The following is a 15679-nucleotide window of genomic DNA, read 5'->3' on the forward strand; positions in this document are numbered from 1 at the left end:
ACATGGCAACCACCAACATCAAAGTTATGTTTTTCCACATGCCAAATAAATTTAACGCCAAAGTAATTGAAACTTAAAAATCTTATAATTAAAAATATGTTGTTATACTTTCAAGCTGCACTTTACTTTCACGTACCATTACGTTGAAAAAAATTAGGTTCTGTTTGAAGTAATTTCAAGGTTTATTAGTTGTTTCTGTCAGGTTTCAACTGAAACTATTGATAACTTAAATGTCCACTTTTCTTATTTAACAAATTTAAAAATGGATGAATATCATATCTGTTTAGAAACAAACATGGACAAACGAATCAAATAGAAATAAAAACACAAAAAAAAAACAATTTGTTAGGTGAAGTATTTAAAACTCACAGGTGGACCCTGAGGACCATATCGACCAAATCGACCATTTTCTCCTGGTTGTCCCTTCAAAAGAAAAAAGATAATTGAATTTACTATACAAAACAAAAGAGTTGAAAGGTTATATACATATTTTCATATATGCCTTTTAACAATATCTAAATAAGTGTAGAATTTTGGGTTAGTTATCAATACCTGTTTCTAGCAAAGAAACAATTTATCCCACTCTTGACCTGAAATAATGAAGAAATTAAACATAAAATCTAATGAAATTGAATTACACTCTATTTTTAAATGTTTATACCAAATAGAACTATGAATTTCAGATCCTCATATATACCCTAATTTTATTTAATTTGTTCAGCAAATGTTGTGTGAGTTTACAAAGACAAACTGCTTTGATGTGTTGATTTGTTAACATTTGAAGTACATTACTTTTACTCCAGGTATACCATCTTCTCCTGTGAGTCCTGGCTGACCCTTCTGGCCTTTCTCTCCTGGTGGACCAAAGGGGCCATCTTTGCCTCTTTTCCCCTAAATATGTTTATTTGTTTATGTTAATTAATGAAAATGAGAATAGAAAGATGTATCACTTAAAATTTATTTAAAACATGTAAATGAATTATCACAATATTAAAGAGAACATATTTGTACTCAACAGTCTTACTTATTTATTCTTATCTTTTCATTGAAACAACTAATAGAAGTTTATTGCATCTATTTAACATAAAATATTATCAATATAGACTGGTCAACAGCTTTTAAACTACAAATCATTTTAAACTTAAAAAAGCGAATAACAAGTAGCAAATTGTATCAAGTCAGTACAAAGTATGAATGAAAATTTAGTACAAAAGTTATAACAGATTTAATTTTATCTTAATATTTTTATCAAAGTATACTTTCAAATGCTTTCATTTGCCAAACATTTAATCTCATAATTATATAAAATACAAAATCCTTTAAGATTATGAATACCTAATATCTTGATACATGTATTTTCAGATATAAAATATTACAAAATATTTTATCAACCAAATCACTGTTTTAAATATTTAAAGCATTTTCAATTGAAAGTAGCTTTTGTCATGAAAATACTGGTTATTTAAGTAAATTCTTAAAAGGTTAACATAATTACCATAGTTTCTTATTAATGTTTTCAATAACTTACTCTTGGTCCTGGATCTCCCCTTTCACCTTTTTCACCTTTAGGGCCATCTTCACCATCAAATCCCTTATTTTACATGTATAAATGGAAATTTAATATATTAGTCCTCAACAAAAGTTTTATTAATTAACATATGCAGAAATATAATATTCCTGACACAAAAACATATATAAATACCAGGTCACATATCAAACTATATTCAACCACCTACCTTTTATTTATTAGCCTATCTATTCAACATCTATCAATATTATCTAATCTAACTAGAAGTATGTAATATTATACAATGAAAATTTTTTATGATTAGGAAACACTCAGTCATCATTTGGGTAACCTCATTGTTGTAATAAACAGTCAATGAGGGACCATTTTGTCATTTAAGATTGTCCTTGTGTGTCCACCCTTGAGAAAAGAAAAGTAAAACTTTAAATCCACCTTTAAACCCACCATTTATTTTCAGGAAATCACCAATTCTTCTCTTAAACTCTTGTAGGTGCTGATGTTCAATACTGCATACCAACACTATCCTATTTAATAAGCTAATCATTAAATTAAATTCTCTTAACCAGAGCCTAGTCTATCTTTTCCAAATCTTACACTTTTGTCCTCTTATCCTATTGTTTTCAGAATACAACACAAATAAATTAGACACCTTTTTCCTATTGATCCAGGTCATTGGATAACCTTGCAAACTTTAATAATGGATCACCTCTCACTTTCTTTCTCAAGATAAAATAAATTAAAATTTCTTAACCTATTCCTATAAGATAAACCTTCCATAATAAGGATCATCATAGTAGCTCTGTGATAAACATTTTATTCTTTAAGAGAACAAAAACAATAGTATTTATTAGAACTTTCACAATTTAAAGTTAATATACTCATGATTAAAAAAAAGACAGGCCCAAACTTTAACAAATAACAAGAATGAACTTCAAACTTCAACAATACAACATTGACACAAGAAGTTAAGAAAAAGAACCAGAAGAAAAAAACCTAACTTTGTAAATTATCATAATTCTAGTACAACACTTACAAACTCTCTGATTAAGTATAACTCACAACACATATAAGTTCTAACCAAAGTTCAAGCAGTATTGAATCAAAATCACCCTGTTCATATGCATATCGGTTATATGCATTCTAAGTTCTTTTTTGATACCAGATGATGAGATTGCTATTAAACATAAAATTATTAAAAACTACTGATCAACTTCTGATTGGCGTATTTACACAGAGCATCAGAATGATTTATATATGACAACAGTTTACCAAGAAAAAAACGTCAGTGCCACTCGGTGTCAGTTAGTTTTTCTTGCTGTGAAAGCAGCATTACAATTTATTATAACAGGGTGTGAAGTGGTATCTATATAAATAAAATAAGAGTTTTGTATGTACATTGCTTAGAATAGTGTACTTTTTGCATATCTTCACGTTTCATACACCAGAAAAGCCAAAACAAGCCTTATCTCAATTTCTGTCTGCTCACGGACGTGTTTTTGTTCGCTTTTCACGGGAAAACGAGTGCACCGTTTTTGATGAAACTTTTTCTCTTTGTTGTATAGATGTGTAAGAAGGTTATAGGCTACTTGAAACTGTCATACGCCTTTTGGAAAGAAAATGGCGGCCACTCAAAATCCTGCTTTGGTGCTGTTTTGGACATGATTTTGTTCGCTTTGCACAGGGAAACGGGTGCACTGATTTCAATGAAATTTTTTTTCTTTGTTCTATACATGCGTGAGAAGGTTATAGACTACTTGGATTTTTGGAATTCACCTTATGGCTCCGCCCCACGGGTCTTCATAGTTCCAATGTTATTCTTATGGAAATTTTTTTGTTTTAATGATTACCATAGTAACAGTGAATATAATGTAAAATTTTCAAAACAATGTTTATTACCTCTATGTTGGAGCTCTAAGTTGGAAAGAAAACCACTCCTGCAAAAATTTGTTGCATCACTCCAGCTGTCTGTGCGAGGAACGAACGTATAAATCTGTTACCACAGTTCTTAACCAGGACAACGCCGTTCACTACCCGGGAGAGTTCCTCGACTCAGTAACAGCACCCGGATTACCTGCCCACGAGCTAATGCTTAAGGTCGGAGCTCCAATAATGCTCCTCCGCAACTTACACGCTCCCAAGTTGTGCAATGGAACGCGGTTCGGGTTCGTAGTCTGCAAAGATACGTCATCGAGGCAGACAACCTCACTGGCTGTGGTGCTGGAGAGTCAGTCTTCATACCACGCATCCCCTTGATCCCAAGCAACTACTCGTTTGAGTTCAAGCGGCTGCAGTTCCCGGTCAGCGTCTGCTTTGTGATGACTATCAACAAGTCACAGGGCCAAACATTGTCCACTGCCGGGGTAGAGCTCAGAAGATCTGACTGCTTTTCACACGGGCAGCTATATGTAGCCTGCTCAAGAGTCAGATCTTCTCGCAGCCTATTTATCCACGCCTCAGGTGGACGTACTTCCAATGTCCGTACTTGTGTGTTTGTAGTGTATCACACATTTGTGAAAAAATTAGTTTTATTTACCGAAGAGCCTCTTGATAGATTAATGATATTTGAGCCATGTAGTAGAAGGTGTTGTTGTCAGATGAGACAACACTGAGTTTTTTAGTCTAAACTAGCTGTGTACCCGTCCTTCATATGGGTTGTGTGTATAAATAATACATTAATTTAATAATTAACAAACAAATTACTTGTACATTATTAGCATTACATTTTACATTTTTTATTGTACATTATTATAACAATTAAATATAAGTTAACAAAAGATACTGTGGACCATGTGTTAACTGCGTCACTTAGAAAAAACGGAAAATGTCAAATTGTGATGATTTCATGCGTTTTCGCGAACCCAATATGAGATTGAAGTTTGTTTGTTTTTTCGATAATTTTTTTTCTTGTTACTAGCCCATACAGGCCAATTATGTATAGGAACCTGACCGATATATTGTCGATGTATGAACAATGACTCACATCTCAGACATGGAATTTTCCAAATATTTCAAAATACTGTTGGCTTCACAGTGGCATACCTAACCAGTTTCCTGCTTTTCCGGTTGGGTTTGGAAGGGTGGCCAGATCTGGCAAGAGACTGAGTGATATGAAGTATATTCCACTTCTTTATGATGGACTTCGCCGGACTAAAAGACACTTTGAAATCTTCTTGTAACCTTCTCCTGATCTGTGCTTCTCAACCATTTTACCACTGACTTGCTTGCAAAGCTCCTTGGTCTTCGTTGCTAATTTGTCGTATCAGTATGTGAGTTGTGGCTTGAACAGATGCATTTACTCTGAAGTAAATTTTAAATCACTTTGATTACATACAGACAGAGACCATTACACTAATTTTGTGTCCTTTCAATCCAATCTTTTGCACTTGAACTGATTTAAGGTTGCCATAGCAAAGGGCTTGAATACTTGTGCAATTCAAAATATCCTAATTATCTTTGAAACTTACATAATACCAGAGTTTTTTAGCTTTCTTTGTTTGTTGTAAATAGAAAGTTTCATGACGGACAGCTAAGGCGGCAACGAAATTTGGAAACATTGCAGGGGATGAATAATTTTTCAAGCCACTGTATAACTATTTGATGAATTGAAAATTTATATTTTTGACTTTGTAAACTTTGATGTAATTGTTTATTTAAGCAATTATAAAAACAATAAATCTCTAGACTGTAGAAACTTTCTTTCCTTATGAACGTTGATGCTTTTATTAATTGCCACTCTAATAATTGAAGTATTCTGTTCATATATAATTTAAACTCAATTTCGCGTGATTATGATTTATTCTGAGAAAATGTATATCACTATCTATACACAATCATTAGAAATTATCTTTTATATTTCAGGTTAAAAGCGAAAAGATGAAGCTCATCGTCTGCATAACCTTGCTGCTCGCTAGCGCCATCTACACTCTAGCTCAAACCAACTGCCAGAATTGCGGGACTGGTACAATGAATTCCCAACAAAGACTGGCTTGCTGTAACCTGGGAATCAACGAAGAACAGTGCTGTTCATATTTTGCTTTACCCAACATACCTGGCGGAGGACCTTATACAGGGCATGGCCTCTATGGGCCTAAGCCTTACATTCCTGGTAATCCAGCCAACGCTGGCGGATTTTACCCTCCCAACATTCCGTACGGACGTCGTTAAACAACTCTGATATTTCTTACCAGCTCATACGTCTTTTAAGATAATTTTTTCATGCTAAATACTAAACATATTTTGAAAACAAGTAGAAAATAGCGTGTAGATTTTGCTAATATTTGTATAGATTACGGGTCAAAATAAAATAAAGCTAATAATTAAACACAAAAATGGTAGTTTTGGTGTAAATTTTGTTTGTACCTACATTAGTCTAGAAACTCAAGACAGAGGATAGTTTGATGCTGTCTAGGTTGGGAGCTACAGTGCCTTGTAAAAGTATTCACTTCCTACAAAGTTTCCACATTCTTTGCTATCTTAGCTTGCAATCATGAAACTTTCATATGGGAATTTATGTTTAGAACCTACACAGTCTACTCCACACTGAAACAACTAAAAAACGTTAAAATTATGTAAGTAAGTTAGAGTTTCAAAGATAATTAGAATATTCTCAATTGAATAAGTATCCAATTCTTTTGCTCCTGAACTGATTTGTGGTTGCCATAGCAAAGGGGTTGGATTGAAAGGTAACAAGATTAGTGTAATGGTCTCTGTCTGTGTGTAATCAAAGTGGTTTAACTTGACTTCACAGTAAATGCATCTGTTCAAGACACAACTGATATAGTTGGACGACAAACCAACCAATAAGACCAGGGAGCTTTTCAAACAATTCAAGAATAAAGTGAAAGAGAAACATAGATCAACAGAAGGTTACAAGAAAATGTCAAGTCGTTCATTGTGCCTTTGAGTACGGCTAAGTTCATCATTAAGAAGTAGAATGTGCTTAATACCACTCAGCCACCACCCAGATCAGGCCAACCTTCCAAACTAAGCAGCTAGGCAAACTGGTTTGGGAGACCACTGTGAAGCCTACAGTGACTTTTAAATACTTGGTAAGTTCCATCTCTGAGTTGGGGGTCACTTTTTATACATCGAGAATATCCCGATCCATACACAAATATGGCCTGTATTGGCGAGTGGCAAGAAAGAAGCCGCTACTGAAAGAGAATCATCTTAAATCTCGTATGGAGTTTGCTCAAAAGACATGTAAATAATACTACAGACATATAGCAGAAGGATTTCTTGTCAGATGATACACAAATTGAGATTTTTAGTCTAAGTGCAATGTGTTACGACTGGAACAAGCCCAAAATAGCACATAACCCAGAGGGAAATAGAGATGGTGCAAAGTAGAGGCGAATCGTAGAGGAAGACTTTCTTGAGGCAACCAAGAATCTGTACCTGGGTCGAAATTTCACATTTCGTCAGGACAATGACCCGAAGCTCAAGGCCAAAGCCAGAATGGAGTGGTTTCAAAAGAAGAACATTAATGTCCTAGAGCGGTCCCGTTAAAGTCTTGACTTGAATTCTATAGAATATTTAGGGCGAGACTTGAAGACTGCAGCACATCATAATTAATATATCTCTCAAATCACCGGACGTATTTCCTATAGATTTATATGCAATCAATCTGTTGAAACGACTTTGAGAAATCTTTGCCATTGTACACTATATAAATTCTGGAAGTAACTGGTAGCTGAGAAGTGTTGTGTTTAGAATATGACAGCATCAGAATGGAGTCTTTAACAATGGAATGTCGTGGAATTGCGAAAATGTACAGTTGTCAAAGAGAGCATGAATAGACATGGCGATATGAAATGTGACGACGTGGTGAGACTCCAAATTCGTTTTAATATAACATATTCAGCTCTCTTCCAACAAAAGAAAGTTCAAAGTCATAGTTTGAACAAGGTCCTCCTGAAGTTGACCACAAAACACTTTTTTTGTCATTTCTAATAAAAACGAAGAAATAATGAAGATAACAAACCTGTAAAAACAACAACAAAGTTTCTATTATACTGTTAAATCTAATAAAAATGTCGAAATCGTAGTAACACCAACAAAATGTTTGGAAACTTAGTCATAGTTATTGTAAAACTTCACAAATACGAACAGTATTATTAAATACAAACTAAGATATTAATGTACTTACAGTTTCATAAACGTAGTAATGCTAGTTAGCAGCAAATGAATGAAAGCAAAAGATCAGTTGTACAAAGTCATGGCTACAGAGAGTTCGAAATTCTCCTCCTTCAGAAATATACTTAGAATTTAGGTTAGGGTAATAACTCTAAGACAAACGTCTTGGCTTAGGTATGATAATCGTTACGTAGTATCAGCAAATATATTCTTATTTAAAATGTATATTTAGCAAAAGTAAATATGAAACGTTGTAAGTTAATTAGACCCACTAATCTTTTCTAACCATATTTCAATTAGGCGCATGTCTTTTTTGTTTGATTATAATTACTATTTTCTATTTGGCTCATTTTATCACAAATGAATCATTTGCTTAGGAATAATTTCTGATGATAAATAACTCAAATTAACACAATTAAGTACGTTTATAGTTGTAACTGTAAAAGAATAACGTAGATCTGTTTCATACTACGATCGCTATAGTCACAATAGGAAGAGCTTCGTACGAAAGACAACAGTCTTCCAGTTGTAATGGATTCTAACTTACATTTTTATTTCAAATATTTTTTTAGATAATTAATTAGGGAAAATATCTACTTAATAAGTTACTTGGTATATAAAATTAGATTAATAGAACAATGGAAATAATGTAACATTTGAAAAAAGGTTACGTTTGTGTGTGAGTCAATAAGAAAAGGGTCTAAACGTTTTTGGGGTAAGTAAAACATTGTTCCCCGACTCAGAATTAAATACCCCCAGTGACAAAGTTTAAAACTAATTTTTAGATTATTACAAGAAATGATAAGTTCAGATGATTAGAAATCTTGTTCCTGCAACTAAGAAATCACCAATGATTTATATGCTCTTACAAGTAGCGACAAGAAAAGCACTTACTCATTGTCTCATTGACAGTTAACGGTGAATACTAATTTAGACAGTCTGTGAATTAGTGAACATTCAAGATTATACAGATTGTCTTACTGGTAGTAATAGATGATCAAAACGATTACAGATTTTCTCCTTATAGTAACTACACAAAACTTGTGAGATGATCTTACAAGTAGTAACCAGTAAGAAAGATAATACATTATCAGGTAGTAAATCATCAACATCAAAAGTACTATATATTGCTGAGCAGATCAATAATAGTCATATTGATTTTACAAATAATGATAGGTTACCACTGACGAAACTTACCATTATCTTTAGACTTGCTAATGCTGATCCAACTAGTGTTTTATAATATTAGTAAGTCTCCAACAATTATAATGTTGTACGTAAATGATAATCACATTGAGTTCAATAAAACTTTTATGTCACTATTAATCATACTGACCGTGATATTACTCGTATGTAATAAATAGTTAAACCGAGTTCACTAGAACTGTTAGGTCGCCCCTAATCATACTGAGAATGTTAGTACTTGTGGGTTACTATTAATCACAATTACTTTAGTAGCACTAACAACAAAACTTTTTCTGATTCAACTTGGTTTTCCTTGTACGTAAGTCTTAGGTTCTTAGTTACACTACATTGATGCCTACACTGACGTGACTATAATATTATGAAAAACAAACTGCATACCAACAGCCAGGAATAGCTAACTTCCAACTGCAGTAATATTAAAGTAATGTATGCATTTCACTGTACGACATTAAATTTTGATATTGAAAGTCATTTACGGATGATCTATGTATAGCTATATCATTCTATATTCTTATTGGAATTCTTTTCGGTACTGCCATCCCTACATCATTTTATATTTTGAATGTTTGATTACTTGTTTTGTGACATTTTCCTCTCACTGAAAGTTTGTGAATTATATGAATATGTGTAATAAAACTTAATATTATGTGTACTATTTTTTTTTACTCCTTCGCTTCATACATAATATAGGGATTCGCTCCCTAAAGACAACGATTGTTTAGAGTACAAAGCATTGAGTATTCTACGTCTTACAGTCATCTAATACTCATCTATTATTGGCTATTAACTCCTGTTTTACCCTGTATATCATCTTTTTGCAGGACAAACAAATTTCTGTTAAAAGAAAGCTAACTTCAACGGGTAACATCGTTTACACTAGAAATGTAAGTTTTTTTTTTAATTGCTACTATTTACTACGACTAAACGATGATATCGTGCACTCTAAAGAAACACACCGAGTAGATTCGCCTGAAACCTGTGATAAAGTAGTTGTAGAGTTATCTCCACTGACACAACAAGGAGAAAGATGAACAATTTAGTGGGATGGTCACTTTCTGGTTTGCTATTTTAGCGATGGTTTCATGCCTTGTTTGTGGGCTTCTTTGGTAGAGAAACAAATGAAAGTGAGTGGCAATCATCTTTTAAAGTAAAACTCTCTGTCGTTGTTGATTTTTAGCGTGCATATTTGTATTATACCTATTGAGTACCTTGCCCATCCTTACGTATATTGTCTACCGACTCTTTGATATTGTTGCAAACACATCAACCCTAATCGCACTGGCTGTACTAGCTCTTGTTGGTGTAAAGTTATCAAACTGTTTTAATAGTACCCACAGTCTGAACTTATAAAATTTTCTAACTTACCCGAAAGTCCATTTACTATAACATATCGATTTGATAATGTAATGAACATATTTTTATTCAAAAGTCTAATGATCAAACTTAATACTGTTATATGTGAAGGTGGTTGACTGTCAGCAAAACCTGCAAAGAAAATACATAAACTGGAATTTCCTAATAGTATAAGTATTCAGCTCCCTAAGTCAATACTTGATGCAAGCACCTTTCGTAGCAATTACTGCTTTTAGTTTTATATGTATAGGTCTCTACCAGCTTTACACTATCAAATAGCCGGTTATATTAGAGAATTTTAGATCTGCTAAATGTATTTCTTATGGAATCTTTACTACAGTGCCATTTTGAGAGACAAAATTTGGTTTATGTCAAAAGATGAGGTGATGTTTAAGGTTTTCTTGCTTACTCCTGTTCTCCAAGGAATGTTAGATGAGAAGAACTTGATGACAATTGCTGTAATTTGTATGAAGCCATACTTCTGACATAATTAAAGGGTGTATAGTGTATTTTTGATAAATTGCACCACTATGCATCAAACTTCGTTGCCTAGGAGATATCAAAATATTTTGTTTAAAAATAGAAAACAAAAATCAATTTTGTTATTAGGCTTTTCTGTGAGATAAATATTTGGAAGGCCTTAAATCATATCGTTACCAGTCTTATCTCAGAGCTACCCCAAACAAAGAAAACACACACCAGTGAAGTTATTTTAAGGACCTCAATCGTATCGTGACCTTCCTTGTAGTAAAACGACACTCGTTTCCGTTCGTACGGATGGTAAACAACAACAGTATATAATTAGTTTGTTTGTAATTAAGCACAAAGCTTCACCATGGACTATCTGTGCTCTGCCCATCACGGGTATAGAAACCCGGCTCAACAGTATAAAAACACCATGTGGAACTCCTTTTATAAAGGAGATACATCTTGTCCGTTAAAGAATTCCTATAAATTTTCTGTTAGTTTTAAAATCATGGATTATATTTGATAACGCTTACTAGTCAGACTTGCAAAAATATTCAACCTACTAATAATGTCACATTTGGATGAAATACAAATAATGTAAACAATTCTTTAATGAACTTGTTTTTATTCAAAACTCTAATGATCAAACATAATACAGTTATGTGTGAAGAAGGTTTAATGTCAGCAAACCTGTAAAGAAAATATGTAAATTGAAATTTGCTGATTGTAGTATTCAGTTCCCTAAGTCAGTACTTGGTAGAAGAACCTATCGCAGCAATCACCGCTGTGAGTCTTTTTGTATAGGACCCTACCAGATATGCACAATGAGATGGTGTAATTTTTGCCCATTCTTCCTGGAGAAACTGCTCCAGTTCTATATGTTCGTTGGGGATCACTGATGGAATACAATCTTCAAGTCTCGCCCTAAATATTCTATATCATTCAAGTCAGAACTTTCACGGGATCTCTTTAGGACTTTTTTCTTTTGAAGAAAGTTTGGCTTTGTCCTGCCGAACTGTGAAATTTCGACCCAGGTTAAGATTCTTGGTTGACTCAAGAAAGTTTTCCTCTAAAATTCGCCTCTACTTTGCCCCATCTCTATTTCCCTCAATCTTGAGAAGCTTTCCAGTCCCTGCTGATGAGAAGCATCTCCATAACATGATGATGCCGCAACTATGCTTGACAGTTGGGATGGTGATGATTGGGTTATGTGCTGTGTTGGGCTTGCACCAGTCGTAACACATTGTACTTAGACTAAAAATCTCAATTTGTGTCTCATCTGAAAAGAAATCCTTCTGCTACATGTCTGTAGCATTATTTACATGTCTTTTGAGCAAACTCCATACGAGAGTTAAGATGATTCTCTTTCAGTAGCGGCTTCTTTTTTGCCACTCGCCATTTCAGGCCAGATTTGTGTATGGATCGGGATATTCTCGATATATGAAAAGTGACCCCCATCTCAGAGATGGAACTTTCCAAGTATTTCAAAGTGACTATAGGCTTCATAGTGGTCTCCCAAACCAGTTTGCCCAGCTGCTTAGTTTGGAAGGTTGGCCTGATCTGAGTGGTGACTGAGTGGTACTAAGCACATTCTACTTCTTAATGATGAACTTAGCCGTACTCAAAGGCACAATCAACGACCTGAAATTTTCTTGTAACCTTCTGTTGATCTATGTTTCTCTTCAAATTTATTCCTGAATTGTTTGAAAAGCTCCCTAGTCTTATTGGTTGGTTTGTCGTCCCACTATATCAGTTGTGGCTTGAACAGATGCATTTACTGTGAAGTCAAGTTAAACCACTTTGATTACACACACACACAGACCATTACAGTAATCTTGTTACCTTTCAATCCAACCCCTTTGCTATGGCAACCCTAAATCAGTTCAGGAGCAAAAGCGTTGGATACTTATGCAATTGAGAATATTCTAATTATCTTTGAAACTCTAACTTACTTACATAATTTTAACGTTTGTTAGCTTTTTCAGAGTGGAGTAGATTGTGTAGGTTCTAAACATAAAGTCCCATGTGAAAGTTTTATGATTGCAAGCTAAGATAGCAACAAAACGTGGAACTTTGCAGGCACTGAAGCTCCCAACTTAGACAGAATCAAACTCTCTTTTTCGTTGAGTTTCCAGAATAATGTCGATATAAACAAAATTTACACCAAAACTACTATTTTTGTTTTTTTCTTATTAGTTTTATTTTATTTTGCCTCGAAGATATATTAGTATTATTCCTTTTAAAGAGTACTGCTCATAATATAACTTCGTACCTAAAATATATTTTTCCAGAAAGCACTAAACCTTAGAAAGGGAAACCAGTTTGTTCATATTACAAACATGGATATTCGATACATCAGGTAATTTTATATATTAAGCCAGCAAGTCTGTCTAATAAGTGTTATTAAATTTATATTTTATTAGCGTAATCTATACAAAAATTAGAAAAATCTACACGCGACTTTCCACTTATTTTCAAAACATGTTTAATATATTGAATGCAAAAATTTAACTGAAAGGATTTCTGACCTGCTCACAAATATCAGGGTTATTTAACGACGTCCATATGGAATGTAAGAAGGGTAAAATCCGCCAGCGTTGGCTGGATTACCAGGATTGTAAGGCTTTGGCCCATAGAGACGAGGCCCTCCACCAGGTATGCTGGGTAAAGCAAAATATGAACAGTACTGTTCTTCGTTGATTCCCAAGATACAGGAATCGAGTCCTTGTTGGTAATTAATGGTACCAGTCTCGCATTACTGGCAGTTGGTTTGAGCTAGGGGGTGGACAACGCTAGCGAGCAGCAAGATTATGCAGATAATGAGCTTCATCATTCGCTTCCAACCTGAAAAACAAAAGATAATTTCTAATGCTAGTGTATAGATAATGATATACGTTTTCTCAGAATAAATCATAAGCATGCGAAATTGAGTTTAAATTATATATGAACAGAATATATCATCTGTATATATCAAACAAATAAGGATAATTATTAGAGTGGCAATTAATGAATGCATCAACGTTCATAAAAAAAATTAAGTTTCCACAGTCTGGAGATGTTCTTATTATAGATTGTTCTTATTATAGCTTAAGGAATCAATTACATCAAGCATAACATCTTTCCATCTATCTCATGTTTTACTTTGCTTGCGACCAAAGTTTCCTTAATTCATAGCTCAAACTCATTCTTTCCTTATTCTATCATGAAAAATACTCAAATCTGATTTCCTGAGATAAAACACTATGCTTGACGAATCACTATTTTGGGATTGACATGTTTTCCAAAAGCACGAATACATCGAATTTTATATCCAACATATAGTCGATTGCACACAATACACTGATAATTGTAAATTGTGATTAAGTAAAGAGATTTTGTTCTAAATGCAAAAAAGCTTGAAAACACAAATAAGTGAAGTATGTTGGTAAACTTTATAAACACAACATTGTAGTTGTTTCTTTTTCATGTAATCTAATAAAAAAGCAATTTATTTCGAACCATCTTTTTGATAGTACATCAGGTATCATTTTAGTAGGAATCAAAACTGATGTGCATGCCACTTTTTATACCAAACACAACTAATTAGATTCGCTATAAATTACATTCGCTACTCTACGACTTAAAGTATTATATAACAGTGACCTTCCAAAATAAGTGCATGAGTGAGTCTTGTTAGATATTTTAAATGTAAAACAGTTATGATTTATAATATGACACTTAAAAGCGTGTCAAATGACATCATATGGGCCCATTTTAGTCTTTTGCATTTTAAATAGACAAAAATATGACCTTTTGTTGCATTTTTGATAGCATTAACTTAATTTATCTTGAGGTAATATAAGAAATCAAAGTAATCTTTGGGTTTTGACAAAATCAGTGTGGTTATTAGTATTATCATTATAAGCACTATTAAACGAATCTTGATCATTAGTGGCCAGAACGATTAGGGGTGACCTTAAAGTATAACTAAAATTATAATAACTAGCTAAGTTGTTCATGATTAGAAGTAATATATGAGTGTACTGTAGGTATTATTAAAACAGTTTGATAACTTTACACCAACAACAGCTAAACAGTGAGTGTGATTAGAGTTGACGTGCTAGGAAGAATATCATAGAGTCGGTAGACAATATATGTAGCGATGGCCAAGGTACTCAATAGGCATAATACAAATATGTAGGCTAAAAAATGAACAATGATAGAGAGTCTTACTTTAAAAGATGATTGCCACTCACTTTCATTTGTTTTTCTACCAAAGAAGCCCACAAACAAGGCATGAAACCATCGCTAAAATAGCAAACCAGAAAGTGACCATCCCACTAAATTGTTCATCTTTCTTCTTCGTGTGTCAGTGGAGATAACTCTACAACTAATTTATCACACGTTTCAGGCGAATCCACTCGGTGTGTTTCTTTAGAGTGCACGATATCATCGTTTAGTCGTAGTAAATAGTAGTAATTAAAAAAAAAAAACTTACATTTCTAGTGTAAACGATGTTAGCTTTCTTTTTACAGAAATTTGTTGTTCCTTTAAAAAACGATGATGTACAGGGTAGAACAGGAATTAATAGCCGATAATAGATGAGAATGAGAAGACTGTAACACGTAGAATACTATGTGCTTTTTACACAAAACAATCAATGTATTTAGAGAACGAATCCCTATGTTATATATGCAGCGAAGGAGTAAAAAAAAAATAGTACACATAATATTGAGTTTTATTACACATATTCATATAATTCACAAACTTTTCAGAGGAAAATGTAACAAAACAAGTAATAAAAAATTTGAAATATAAAAATGATGACATAAAATTTAATGTCATACAGTGAAATACACACTTGAATGCGACCCAGCATGGCCAGGTTGTTAGGGCATTCGACTCGCAATCTGAGGGTCGCGGGTTCAAATCTCCGTCCCACCAAACATGCTCGCCCTTTCAGCCGTGGGGGCGTTATAATGTGACGGTCAATCCCACTATTCGTTGGTG

At 33.6% G+C, this 15679-nt stretch overlaps 1 long non-coding RNA gene across 1 annotated transcript in view; it reads right to left on the reverse strand.

Annotated features, from left to right (window-relative positions):
• Nucleotides 1-368: 368 nt before the first annotated feature.
• Nucleotides 369-15679, reverse strand: part of LOC106470390 — a 20694-nt gene continuing 5383 nt past the window's right edge. Inside the window, exons 2-6 of the long non-coding RNA XR_001291491.2 lie at nt 4706-4711; nt 3793-3794; nt 1529-1591; nt 793-891; nt 369-423 (exon numbers count right to left, since the gene is read on the reverse strand). This is a non-coding gene — a long non-coding RNA (uncharacterized LOC106470390). The remainder of the gene's footprint in view (nt 424-792; nt 892-1528; nt 1592-3792; nt 3795-4705; nt 4712-15679) is intronic.

This window comes from Limulus polyphemus, unplaced genomic scaffold (assembly GCF_000517525.1).
Source record: "Limulus polyphemus unplaced genomic scaffold, Limulus_polyphemus-2.1.2 Scaffold3978, whole genome shotgun sequence".
Taxonomy (NCBI): Eukaryota; Metazoa; Arthropoda; class Merostomata; order Xiphosura; family Limulidae; genus Limulus; species Limulus polyphemus.